An 11,727-nucleotide genomic window follows, 5' to 3' on the forward strand; every position below is an offset into this window, starting at 1 on the left:
GAACTATGTATGGCCAGAATAGCACAAGAGTGGTGTTCATACCCTGAATTAACACTTGCTGCTAGAACTTGAAAATGAAAGTAATTCAACTCTGTTTAGGAAGTTTAATTGAACCCTAGTTTGCCATACAAAAAAAACACTCTGCTTTTGAGAAAAGGGCATTCTTGCACTCTACTGTGTTTCCTATAGGGCCACTAGAGTGAGCTAGCTCAAAACAAAAAAACTGCTTCCTACACAAATGGGGCATATCTCGTTGAACTCAGTATTGGAAACTAAGTCAAACAGGAGCTTCTCTTCAGTCCAATACACTGTACTTGCTGGCAACAGACGCGCATGCTATTTGCATTTTGTATGGCCAGAATAGCACAATAGTCGTGATCTTACCCTGAATTAACTCTTGCTGCTAGAACTTGAAACTGAATGTGATTCAACTCCGTTTAGGAACTTTAATTGATCCCTAGTTTGCCATACAAGAAAAACACTCTGCTTTTGAGGAAAGGGCTTTTATGGACTCTACTGTGTTTCCTAGAGTGCCAGTACAGTGAGCTAGCTCAAAAGAGAAGAACTGTGTGTCCTAAACAAACGGGGCATATCTAGTTCAACTCAGTGTTGGAAACTAAGTCAAACAGGAGCTTCTCTTCAGTCCAATACACTGTACTTGCTGGGAACAGGTGCAAATGCTATTTGCACTGTGTATGGCCAGAATAGCACAGGAGTGGTGTTCTTAGCCTGAGTTAACACTTGCTGCTACAACTTGAAACTGAATGTGATTCAACTCTGTTTAGGAAGTTTAATTGATCCCTAGTTTGCCATACAAGAAAAAACACTCTGCTTTTGAGAAAAGGGCATTCTTTCTCACTCCTATATTTCCGATGGGGAAAGTACAGTGAGATAGCTCAAAACAAAAGAACTGTGGTTTCAACACAAACGGGGCATACCTAGTTCAACTCAGTATTGGAACCTAAGTAAATCAGGAGATTCTCTTCAGTCCAATACACTGTTTGCTGGGAATAGCCGCGAATGCTATTTGCAATGTGCAGGGCCAGAATAGTACAAGAGTGGTGTACTTAACCTGAATTAACACTTGTTGCTATAACTTCAAACTGAATGTGATTCAACTCCGCTATGAAGTTTCTTTGATCCCTAGATTGCCACACCAGAAAAACACTCTGCTTTTGAGAAAAGGGCATTGTTGCACTATACTGTGTTTCCTATAGGGCCAGTACAGTGAGCTAGCTCAAAACAAAAGAACTGTGCTGCCTACAGAAACGGGGCATATCCATTTCAACTCAGTACTGGAAACTAAGTCAAACAGGAGCTTCTCTTAGCTCCAGTACACTGTACTTGCTGGGAATATTCGCGAGTTCTATTTGAACTATGTATGGCCAGAATAGCGCAAGAGTGGTGTTCATACCCTGAATTAACACTTGCTGCTAGAACTTGAAAATGAAAGTAATTCAACTCTGTTTAGGAAGTTTAATTGAACCCTAGTTTGTCATACAAAAAAAACACTCTGCTTTTGAGAAAAGGGCATTCTTGCACTCTACTGTGTTTCCTATAGGGCCACTAGAGTGAGCTAGCTCAAAACAAAAAAAACTGCTTCCTACACAAATGGGGCATATCTCGTTGAACTCAGTATTGGAAACTAAGTCAAACAGGAGCTTCTCTTCAGTCCAATACACTGTACTTGCTGGAAACAGACGCGCATGCTATTTGCACTTTGTATGGCCAGAATAGCACAATAGTCGTGTTCTTACCCTGAATTAACTCTTGCTGCTAGAACTTGAAACTGAATGTCATTCAACTCCATTTAGGAAGTTTAATTGATCCCTAGTTTGCCATACAAGAAAAAACACTCTGCTTTTGAGAAAAGGGCATTCTTTCTCACTCCTATATTTCCTATGGGGAAAGTACAGTGAGATAGCTCAAAACAAAAGAACTGTGGTTCCAACACAAACGGGGCATATCTTGATCAACTCAATATTGGAACCTAAGTAAATCAGGAGATTATCTTCAGTCCAATACACTGTACTTCCTGAAAACAGATGCGAATGCTATTTGTAATGTGTAGGTCCAGAATAGTACAAGAGTGGTGTTCTTACCCTGAATTAACACTTGCTGCCAGAATTGAAACTGAATGTGATTCAACTCCCTTAAGGAAGTTTAATTGAACCGTAGTTTTCCATACAAGAAAAGCACTCTGCTTTTGAGAAAAGGGCATTCTTGCACTCTACTGTGTTTCCTATAGAGTCAGTACAGTGAGATATCACAAAAAAAAGAACTGTGCTTCCTACACAAACGGGGCATATCTATTTCAACTCAGTATTGGAAACTAAGTCAAAGAGGAGCTTCTTTTCAGTCCAATACACTGTACTTGCTGGGAACAGACACGAATGCTATTTGCACTGTGTATGGCCAGAATAGCACAAGAGTGGTGTTCTTAGCCTGAATTAACACTTGCTCCTATAACTTGAAACTGAATGTGATTCTACTCCACTTATGAAGTTTAATTGATCCCTAGTTTGCCATACAAGAAAAACACTCTGCTTTTGAGAAAAGGGCTTTTATGGACTCTACTGTTTCCTAGAGTGCCAGTACAGTGAGCTAGCTCAAAACAGAAGAACTGTGTGTTCTAAACAAACGGGGCATATCTAGTTCAACTCAGGGATGGAAACTAAGTCAAACAGGAGCTTTTCTTCAGTCCAATACACTGTACTTGCTGGGAACAGGCGCAAATGCTATTTGCACTGTGTATGGCCAGAATAGCACAGGAGTGGTTTTCTTAGCCTGAATTAACACTTGCTGCTAGAACTTGAAACCGAATGTGAATCAACTCTGTTTAGGAAGTTTCATTGATCCCTAGTTTGCCATACAAGAAAAACACTCTGCTTTTGAAAATATGGCATTCATGCACTCTACTGTGTTTACTATAGGGCCAATATAGTGAGCTAATTCAAAACAAAGAACTGTGCATCCTGCACAAACGGGGCATATCTAGTTCAACTCAGTATTGGAAACTAAGTAAAACAGGAGCTTCTCTTCAGTCCAATACACTGTACTTGCTGGGAACAGACGCGAATGCTATTTGAACTGTGTATGGCCAGAATAGAACAATGGTGTGTTCTTACCATGAATTACCACTTTCTGCTAGAACTTGAAACTAAATGTGATTCAACTCCGTTTAGGATGTTGAATTGAACCCTAGTTGGCCTTACAAGAAAAACACTCTGCTTTTGAGAAAAGGGCATTCTTGCATTCTACTGTGTTTCCTATAGGGCCAATAAAATGAGCCAAATCAGAACAAGAGAACTGTGGTTCCTACACATACGGGCCATATTTAGTTCAACTCATTATTGGAAACTAGGTAAAACAGGAGCTTCTCTTCAGTCCAATACACTGTACTTGCTGGGAACAGAGGCGAATGCTATTTGCACTGTGTAGGGCCAGAATAGCACAAGAGTGGTATATTTACCCTGAATTAACACTTACTGCTAGAAGTTGAAAATGAATGTGATTCAACTCCTTTTAGGAAGTTTAATTGAACCCTAGTTTGCCAATCAAGAAAAACACTCTGCTTTTGAGAAAAGGGCATTTATGTACCCTACTGTGTTTCCCATAGGGCCAGTATAGTGAGCTAGTTCAAAACAAAAGAGCTGTGTTTCCTACACAAACGGGGCATATCTAGTTCAACTTAGTATTGGAACCTAAATAAAAGAGGAGTTCTCTTCAGTCCAAAACACTGTACTTGCTGGGAACAGACGCGAATGCTTTTTGCACTATGAATGGCCAGAATATCACAAGAGTTTTGTTCTTAACCTGAATTAACACTTGATTCTAGAAGTTGAACTGAATGTGATTCAACTCCATTTAGGAACTTCAATTGATCCCTAGTTTGCCATACAAGTAAAACACTCTGCTTTTGAGAAAAGGGCATTCTTGCACTCTACTGTGTTTCCTATAAGGCCAGTTCAGTGAGTTGCTCAAAACAAAAGAACTGTGCTTCCTACACAACAGGGCATATCTAGTTCAACTCAGTATTGGAACCTAAGTCAGGCAGGAGCCTCCCTTCAGTCCAATACACTGTACTTGTTGGGAACAGACGTGAATGCTATTTGCAGAGTGTATCGCCAGAATAGCAAAAGAGTGGTGTATTAACCCTGAATTATCACTTGCTGTTAGAACTTGAAACTGAATGTGATTCAACTCCGTTTAGGAAGTTTAAATGAACCCTAGTTTGCCATACAAGAAAAACACTCTGCTTTTGAGAAAAGGGCATTTATGGACTCTACTGTGTTTCTTATAGGGCTAGTACAGTGAGCTAGCTCAAAACAAAATAACTCTGCTTCCTACACAAACGGAGCATATCTAGTTCAAGTCAATATTAGAAACTAAGTAAAACAGGAGCTTCTCATCAGTCCAATACACTGTTCTTGCTGGGAACAGACGGGAATGCTATTTGTACTCTGTTTGGCCAGAATAGCACAAAAGTGGTTTACTTACCCTGAATTAACACTTGCTGCTAGAATTTGAAACTGAATGTGATTCAACTCTGTTAGGAAGTTTAATTCAACCATAGATTGCCATACAAGAAAAACACTCTGCTTTTGAGAAGAGGCCCTCTTGCCCTCTACTCTGTTTCCTATAGGGCCAGTACTGTGAGCTAGCTCAAAACAAAAGACCTGTGCTTCCAAGACAAACGTTTAATATCTAGTTCAACTCAGTATTGGAAACTAAATAAAACAGGAGCTTCTCTTCAGTCCAATACACTGTACTTGTTGGGAACAGACGTGAATGCTATTTGCAGAGTGTATCGCCAGAATAGCAAAAGAGTGGTTTCTTAACCCTGAATTATCACTTGCTGTTAGAACTTGAAACTGAATGTGATTCAACTCCGTTTAGGAAGTTTAAATGAGCCCTAGTTTGCCATACAAGAAAAACACTCTGCGTTTGAGAAAAGGGCATTCATGAACTCTACTGTGTTTCCTATAGGGCTAGTACAGTGAGATAGCTCAAAACAAAAGAACTGTGCTTCCTACACAAACGGGGCATATCTAGTTCAAGTCAATATTGGAAATTAAGTCAAATAGGAGCTTCTCTTAGGTCCAATACACTATACTTGCTGGCAACATAAGCGCATGCTATTTGCACTGTGTATGGCCAGAATAGCACAATAGTCGTGTTCTTACCCTGAATTAACTCTTGCTGCTATTACTTGAATCTAAATGTGATTCAACTCCATTCAGGAAGTTTAATTGAACCCTATTTTTCCATACAAGAAAAATACTCTGCTTTGAGAAAGGGCATTTATGGACTCTACTGTGTTTCTTATTGGGCCAGTACAGTGAGCTAACTCAAAACAGAAGAACTGTGTGTCCTAAAGAAATGGGGCATATCTAGTTCAACTCAGTGTTGTAAACTAAGTCAAACAGGAGCTTCTCTTCAGTTCATTATACTGCACTTGCTGGGAAGAGACACAAATGCTATTTGCACTGTGTATGGCCAGAATAGCACAGGAGTGGTGTTCTTACCTAAATTAACACATGCTGCTAGAGCTTAAAACTGAAAGTGATTCAAATTTGTTTAGGAAGTTTTATTGAACCCTAGTTTGCCATACAAGAAAAACACTCTGCTTCTGAGAAAAGGGCATTCTTGCACTCTACTGTGTTTCCTATAGGTCCAGTATGTTGGGGACCGACTCTGGTGAGCGGTGTCTTGAACCTGTGTAACCTTCCACGATTTATCAAGCCTCGTGTAAATAGGAGGCTCTTAGTCTAACCTAGGAATGTACAATTAAATAAACTTCTTGGAACCTGTACTAAATCAGGTAGCTGCAGGGCCCTGGGACCAAAGCGACCTCCTGCTGACCCTCCCTTAGTAATTTTCTTTGTCCTCTCCTCACTCCTCCTGTTCCCCCTCCCTACCTGAAGCCCTGTTTATAAGCTCTAACATCCAGTCAATAAACGAGACCTTGATGCAACTCAGACTGACTTTGTCTTTCTTCACGCGCTTGGTCTCCTTTCCCTCTCACCCCCCATTGATTCACAGGTGGTCCCTCCTCGAGACCCTCAAATAACCTGGCCTGCTGGACAGGTCAAGTGGTGCCTGAACGTGGGGCTGGAGGCACGGCGGCTCACTACTGGACGGCAAAGAGAAAACGGGGTCTGGCCAGACTCACTAGGGTAGAGGTGCCCCAACAGCATCACTCGTGCGCCGCGGGCAACCTTGAGGTAAGTGCCGTCCAACAATCAATGGGTAAAGTACTCTCTAAAGAGGCTCTCTTCACAAAGGAAATGAAGATTTCAGGGAGAGGGGAATAAGAGTCAAAAAGAAAGAAAAAAAAAGATTTAATTAAGTTTTTTTATTTTGTGGAAAAAAAAATGTCCCTGGCTGGTTATTAATTGCCCGGGCATCCACCCTTTGACGTGGAATAAAGTCAGAAAGGATATCAATAACTTGCTTAAGGATGGAGAGAACATCCCCGATTTATTCTTTAGTTTCTATGGAGTAATCAGAGATGTTTTAAAGGATTCAGAAAACGATAGTATGGTGTCACATCTTCTGGCACTTGCTGAGGACCTATTAAACAATGTGTCCGTCCCCAAAGACAGTAAGAGTGAGGTTGCCACAAATCACATTGAACAAAAGACCAAAAAACCCCACCGAGACCCTCAAGCGTCCAGAGGTTTATTGACATCTACCGGTAAGAGCGCTCTCTGTCTTGTCTCTGTCTCTGTCTTGTGTCACTAAGTTTTGTGCCAGTCGACTGATTTGTACTTTGCAGGCTCACTGGGACAGACGTGTCCAGGTGTCCAGACAGTGATCCTGGGAGGGAAAGAGAGACATCTCATTCCCTGATTTGGGCAAGGGACCCCCTAGTCCCGAGCCATTTGGGGCCACCTCAGAGGTGACTATTTGATTTTAGGAGTCTCCTCCAGGGAGTGCTCAGGAGAGGAGCATCTTTGGGTACCTTCCCCCATGGTGGGAGGAAGTGCCACTTTGTATTTTGTCCAGGGAAATTGTTAGAGCCATTTTGTGGGGTTTTTTTGTATGTTTTATTGTGGTCATTGTTACTTTACACTCTGTTTCTCTTCCAAGAAATAAGGTACATGTCTGACTGACAGGGATGTGAAAGCCCCCTGATGTCTGTTTGATCAAGGACAGAGCTCCTCAAGTCTGGATTGTTTTTGGTGTGATTGAGACTGGAGGGTCACTCTCCACAGAGCACATCAGGCTGTCATTGTTCTTGGAGCTTTGTTGGTTGTCTCGTTGGGGCAAAGTTTTTCTTTCGTGTGCCCTTGGTCTTGTGTGTAGTGTGTTAACTGTTCTCATTGTTGACTTGACTGTGACGGACGCTATGGGACAGTCCCCTTCTTCTCCACTAGACCTTTGCCTAGCCCACCAAAAGGATGTGCAAGCCGCAATCGAGGGGCTTGCTTGCTGTGAGTGAGGCCATCATCATCTCAGTGCTGATGTGCTGGTACTTGGATTGTCTGTGTAAATGTCATCTGTTTCTGCTACTCACCTCCCTTATTTTCCTGGGGAGAAGGAGAGAGAGGCACAGTGAGGGCCACCTCCCTCCCTCCCTAGCTCTCTTGCTATCAGGACTGCAGGCAGCTGGCTGCTCTCATGAGGGTGGGGGTGCGTACTCTCGGTACAGGCAGGCTAAGATTCTCATGTCCTGCTCCGGACAGGACAATGGCTGCCTGCAACTGACAAAACTGTGTGAACACTGAACAGAGAATCTGACTTTAGTCAGAGGAGTTAACAAAAACTTTTTTTCAGGAACACTGTCAGCCAAGGACATACTTTATGACCACTGCTTCCCCTCCCTTCCTTTACTGTGATAACTTCAAGGTCTCTTCTGCCAGCCAGGAATTTCTCTTGTTAACCCTTCTCTGTCCTGATTGTGAAACCTCAGTAAACACCCCCCACATACACACTTCATCCCCTACAGACAAAGAGAAGCTAAAACCAGGATTCTTAAACATAGATAAGAACTTAGACACCTTTTTCCAGGTGGCTTTATCAACTACAGAAACTTAAGAAAACACAGAGTTAGGATATACGACCATCTGGCAGAGACTAAGTGGTCATAAAACATCCCAAACTCCCCAAACTCCCCAAACCCCAGAGACAGCTCATAAACTCCTAAATATGGTTGCTGAACAAATGAGAAATAAAGATAACATGAAAAACTACTGATATGAACCTAAAAGAGGATGCGGGCGGTGGGAGATGAATTAGGTGGTCTGTATTAGCCTCACAAAGAAAGGCCTGTGCTCCTTCCAACCTCCCTGCTGTGTGTGAGAAGTTTGGAACTAGCCCCCCTGCCGAGGCTTGTAAACTTCATTTGAATAAACCTTGCTTTTGCATTCTGTACCTGAGGTCTCCAGTGGTTTCTTTGGGGACGTGATCTGGGCATAACACTGATATTGCTTGAAAAAGAAATGTTAAATTACCAGTTCAAGATACTGGGGAAATTATGCTTTTGTTTCCACAGGAAAAATAAAAATTTACATGGGTTTTGGTCATTTGAGTTCAATGTGTTACAAATACTTGCCATCATTTAAGAAAATTGGTTTTAAATTATTGTTGGTTAAAATAAAAGTTTAAATAATGATTTTTTGACTTGAGAAAGCAGTTTAAGATGTAAAAATTTAAAGGCTTAAGCATGTCATGAGGGTTTAAAAAATATAATAAAACTTTAAGGTCTAACTTTAAAGTTTAAGTAAACATGTTTCAGATTTCTTTCTCTTGCTATTCTGCTGTTACATGGAGACTCCAAAGGGTCATAATTTTAAAAATGTCTGTCTATTCTGCAGGTATGAATGAAAATGTGGCCATATGTATGTTTGGTTTTGAATGTCTGAGTTTGCATGCATGTTCTTCTGTGTCAAGGAATACAAGTTAATACTAGTCATCTGGCTATCCAGATACTAGTTTAAAGCATAAATGGTTCTATTTAAATAAAAACAAACTGAGAGGTATATTTGACTAATATATCTATAGGGAAACAAATTAACCTGGTCATTATTACCAAACTTAGAGATATTTTCAAGATTAGGCCTAGATTTGTTTGGCTCAGATACATTTAATAGATAATGGTCCTCAAACCTGTCAATGATCTGATGAATATGACATTTAAATTATTTGATTAAAAACTTACTATCGGAAACAGAGACTCTCAGCTCCCCAGCTCCTAGCAATGACTCCCAAGGTCTCCAAAGAAGATATGGAATGACAAGAAGATGCCACCTAAATTGCGAACGACACTGACCACAGGGCAAGATGCCCCAATGCAACGCCTGCCTCCAGGACCCAGCCCAGACTGTGGACAAGTAGTAGGACACTGTGAGTCTTCCGTGTCCCTATTCCACAGAAAAGGTACTTTGCCTTATGGGCTTGATGGTGGTAGAAGATTGATGTTGTTCTGACTGGTACCTCCAACGCTATAGAGACCTGGGTAGGGATTGATCACTGTAATTTATAGGATTGGAAGCTTCTTGGTCTGCACTCAGATATAGTTTATCCTTCTCAGATTTCTGATAGTACTGATGGCTAGGCTAGCTCTAACTTTGTCAGCATGGCAGCATCAGATAACCAGATCCTTCTGCAAGGCCATAGCTAGCTTGTTAGCTCACTTTTAAAAAAATGTTCTAAGATGTAAAAATTTAAATAATCATAAAGATTCGGATATGAGTCTAAAATAAGATATGTTTCAGATTACTCTCCTGTTCTACGGTTCAGAGCTTAACATTTAGGAGTCCTGATGAGCTGATAGAGCAATGACCACTTACTGTTCAGTCACAAGCTCAACATTTTGGATTTGTTTTAGATGTCATCTAGATATGTCTAAATGTAAACCTAAAAGTGCTTTTCACCAGGCTTAAAATCTCTGTCCAACTTACACCTGGCTTTCTGGACAGAAGTAAAATGCCCAAATTTGTAGTTCTTGTTGGGACTCAAAGGTATAAGTCTACTTCTGCTGTTTTACAGATACCCATTACCTGCTTTGTCTACAATATGGATTTCAGTACAGATTGGTAAATACTAATGTATCTAAAACTTTTATGTCATTCTGCAAAAAGGCCTCAAAGGATCAAGAGTCATAAAAACATAGACCCACTCCACAGAGGTCGAAAAAACCCCAGATAAGTATTCCTAAAGATGGTATTTTTCCTCTCTCCTGGTCTTGGGATTAGTGCTTTCCCCATTACTAAGGGTATGGACCTAAGGTTTCAAATAAGTTCATAAATTTTAACCTCTGTTCCTAGTTTAAATCTGTCTCAACAGATTTCTACTTGGCTGGCAGACACCTCCAAGTTTCAGTTGCTGACTCCACTGCTCCAGATGACTGTGGCTCCGGACATGCTAAAGGCTAACGTGGACCAGCCCAGCTAACATGATTCTTCTCTGTCCCTATGGGGTCAGGCAGCTACATGCTACTGACAAATGCCCCCTACCCAGTCTTTGACCAGCTTTTCAGCCTTTTGGGGGAGGGGCCCTGATAATGATGCCCCAATGCCAGCTTGAAGCAGTTCCAGAAGAGAATACGTCGTCCCAATTCCTTGTTCAAAAGAGGCTGAAATGCTGGGTCAAAAGAAAACTCCCTGGCATAGAGACAAGATGGCTAATTATACATAGACTATGCATGGCCATTACAGGCCATGAGTTACTAAAATAGGTCATGAGTTACCAAATGTAATGCCATAATTCTAAGATTAAAATTTGCCAAAAAGAAAATGGGGGCGTGAAAGACCCTAGCCCTTCAGGCTTACATCCCCAAGCCTCAGGAAAAGAGAAAACTTCAAGCACCAGGAAATGAGAAACTAAAAATCTAGTTCCAAGAGCAACCTGACTTAGCCATTATTCAATCTCCTCTGCAACCATATAACAATGTAAAGAGATTTCTGTTAAGAGATGTGCTCAACTGTGACTGGGATAGTTGTAGGTGTTCCAGGAAGGACCACTGTGACCTTTGTGTAAACTCCACTCCCACCTTGATACCCCCCCCCCTTGAGGTTTCAGGAAAAATGTACCTGTTGATGCAAATTACCCGTCTGTGATCACTCTGTACCCAGACCATGATCTTGTGAAACAAAATTGTATGGAAATTGTAATCTTATGGGTTTTTCCTTTATTAGCCTTTATGGGGCTGCAGTAAGATGCGGCTCTTGCTCTTAGGAGCAGGGTTTGCCCTTCTATATAAAAGCTTTAAAGAATCCCCTTGGCTTTTTACCCTGATCCCCACCCTCCTGGCCCCCCTGATTATTTTCCTTCTCCTTCTTATTACCTTTGGTCCCTGGGCCTTTCAGCGGTTGACTCGGTTTATCAAAAATCAGATTGATTTGGCCTTACCACGACACGTCTCCATTAATTATCACAGTAGATTCCTAGGAGGCCAGCCAGGAGCCCCATCAAGGACTCAGATTCAGTGTCCTAAAACCCTAATGTCCCCACAGTCTTGCTAGAGAGTACTCAATGACGGGAATAGTACAGGGCCCACGCCGGAGTCAACAGCGTACAGAGGTCATCCAGACCGGCTCAACATGACATGCTGCTGTGCGTGGGAGTCCCCCTGTATAGCCTAAGACAGAGGCTCTCTCGGACCTCCGCAACCCCAATCACATGGACTTGGTGCATTTTTGAGAAAAGAGGGGGAACTGTTGGGGACCGACTCTGGACAGCGGTGTCTTGAACCTGTGTAACCTTCCACGATTTATCAAG

Source organism: Peromyscus maniculatus, chromosome 5 (assembly GCF_049852395.1).
Source record: "Peromyscus maniculatus bairdii isolate BWxNUB_F1_BW_parent chromosome 5, HU_Pman_BW_mat_3.1, whole genome shotgun sequence".
In the NCBI taxonomy this organism is placed as follows: Eukaryota; Metazoa; Chordata; class Mammalia; order Rodentia; family Cricetidae; genus Peromyscus; species Peromyscus maniculatus.